Here is a 3,082-nt window from a genome sequence, read left to right as displayed (position 1 = left end):
GTTTAGAGCTCTTGTACATAGGGTCGCTATGAGTTGCAAGCGACTTGATGGCACATAACAACAACAAAACAAATAACCCTAAAAACCCAGCACCACAACAGCCTTTTATGGGGGAAGGGCTAATAATAATTAATTCTTTAGTGTATGTCATAAGCTTCTACCTAGGTGATGAGGGAAGTGTGAAGTGCGTGAAGGAAAGAGTCATGAGTTAATGCAGCCATGGTTTTCTCAAGTGATGTTTGGTAGCCCGACTCTAGGACTTGGGTCATCAGAGAGCTGGTATGATCTAGAGCTGGAATATCCCAGAGTAAGCAAGGAAGGACAATAAAGCCAGACTTTGGAGAATTTGATGTTGTGTCACTGAGTATGATGCATAGTGACTCTATGAACAACAGATCTCAACCGTGTCCTAGACTGTGCCGTCCTCATAATCTTTGGCATACTTGAGTTCATGGTTGCAGTCAGTGTGTTAATCCAGCTGGCTGAGGATACTGAAGACTGGTAAAAAATATTACCCTAAAGACAGTTAAGTCTGAGTAGGCAGTAGGCAAAGCTTGTGTGTGTGAGGTTGTGTGTAGTGGGGTCACCTAAAGAAAGAAAAGTAAGAACGATCAGAGGAATGATTATAAGGAAAATAAAACAGAAAGGGAAATTTAGTTCTTGCCTCCTTTAACAAAAAAAAAAAAAAGGAAATTATTTCAGTTGTGATGAGTGGTATTTTGCATCACCAGAGAGAAAAACCCTGGATGAGACGGATTGACTCAGTGACTAGGGTAATGGTGGCAGGTGTGTCAGAGACAATGAAATTGACTCAAGATAGAGCACCGTTCAGAGCTGTTGTACATTGGGTCGTTATGAGTTGCAAGTGACTCAACGGCATATAAAAACAGAGCTCTGTAGGATTTCCCAGTAAGCAAGGCAAGCACAGATTCATCTGTTCTTGCTTACCTATATTGAATGATTACACATTTTTTCACTGCATCACATCCTGCTTCTAAGTATGGCTGGCATATTCCTCTGTACCAAACTGACCTTCCCACAGAATCAAAGCCTCTTTTCAAGGTGTGGTGAAACTCATGTGAAAGTTTTCACTACGGATTTATAAACAGGCACAGCCCACTAATTTACTTACTGGTTAATCTGTCCCTGATCTGCAGATATTTTCTTTACAATTGAGGGTTGCTACTGGCACCTAGTGGTAGGTAAAGGTCAGAGATGCTGCTAAACACCCCAGTCTCCTACCACAACATCTCACAACACTCAAACTGTCAATGATGAAAAGGCTAAGAAATGTTCTAGACATTTGGGCTGTTTCCATGTTCTTGTGATGGTGAATAATGCTGCTATGAACATTGGTGTACAAATCTCAGTTTGTGCCTCAATTCTCATTTTCTCAGGGTATATCCCAAATAGTGGAATAGCTGGGTCATATGGAATTTCTACTTTCAGCTTTTTGAGGAAGCGCCAAACTGCTTTCTAGAATGGTTGTATCATTTTACAATCCCATCAACAATGTATAAGAGTTTCTTTCTCGTCACATGCTCTCCAATATTTATTACTTGCAACCACAAACGAATGGATTGGGAAATTATGGTTCATTCACACAATGGAATACTATGCAGCACACAGGAGTAATAATTTTGTAAATTATTATCTAACTTGGGAGGGACTGGAGAGCATTATGCTGAGTGAACTAACTCAGTCCCACAAGGATAAATATTGTATACAACCATTATTGTAGAATGAGTATAAGGATCTAAGAGGGGTGGGAGAGATTGAAAGCAGAAGGATGAGGATGTGCAGGGGGAGAGGGGATTAATCATGGGGTTATACAATCTGATGGGTGGGGGGTGAGGGAAATTGGAAGAATTTATTCTTGAAAACAATGTATTCAAAGTTTATAAATAAACTAGTAGGGGAAAAATGTTCTAGAGAGTATAACTGTACTCTGAAAACTGTGAACTCAATTAAACTCCTTGCCCTCAAATTGGAAATGATTTACAGCTGAACCTACTGGGTTTCCAAGGCTGTAAACATAGTGTGAAAAGACTGACCATTTTTCTCACTTGGAGCAGCTGGTGGATTCAAACCCCTAGAGTTGTGTGGTGTAGCCACTAGGTTTGCAGCACAGCTTCTTCTGAAAACTGTGAAGGGTGCTCCAAAATGGAAACATCATCCTTGATTTTAAAAATGTGCCTAACTAGAAAAGCCTAGCAAAGTTTACACTGCTCTGAGGGGACTATCAAGGGTTTATGAGAGGGTGTGTGATCCTAGGGGGCTCTTGGAAGGTGGGAGCTGCCAGTGGAGGCTTCTCACCACCAAGCATGTACTTTCTCTCTCCATTGCACCAGTCTTCCAAGGATGTGACAGCCCCTGCATTTATCCAGATGTGGGGTATCCTTTCAGTTCCTAGAGCAAAGACGCAGTCTTATTTGGTTGGGTGGGAGGCAGCTTTCACGATTTTAACTGTCCTCTTTCTATTTATAGGCTTGGCTTGTTTTCAGTTTCATAGCTGGGAAACAGCTACATTATTTTCTCCTTTGCTGTCATGGATAACAGTAGTCAACTCACAGCTATATTCTTATATTTTCCCCCTCTTCTTGTTATTTATAGGCTGCTAATATAAGTTTCGTGGCAAAATAGGTGTTCCTTAGGAGGTTTCTTTTTTTTATTAAATTTTATTAATTTAAATGAACATTTACAGAGATTTTGGGTTTCCATTCATTCATTGTTGCAAGTAGGCTTGTTTCTTGAAAATGCAGATTTTCTTTTTTGTGTTCTAAAATTACACAGAAAGTCTTTGTATGCTATTTTGACATGAAGGGAGCATAATTTCCTGACTATTAATTAGATAGTATATTTGGAAAACTATTTCAGTATTCCACTCCCATATGATTGTAAAATATTTTATTACCAATTTTATATGGTGAGGCTGCAACAAATCTGGGTAAAACCGACTAAGCTAATTGTTGTTGATGCTTTTTGTTGTTATGTGCTGTCGAGTCCTTTGCGACTCATAGCGACCCTATGTACAACAGCCCTAAACTCTGCTCTATCCTGTGCCAATCTCACTGCCTCTGAC

This window comes from Elephantulus edwardii, unplaced genomic scaffold (genome assembly GCF_000299155.1).
Source record: "Elephantulus edwardii isolate Elephantulus edwardi_28Jun2011 unplaced genomic scaffold, EleEdw1.0 scaffold00157, whole genome shotgun sequence".
Lineage (NCBI taxonomy): Eukaryota > Metazoa > Chordata > Mammalia > Macroscelidea > Macroscelididae > Elephantulus > Elephantulus edwardii.
Note: the sequence above shows the minus strand (reverse complement) of the source record.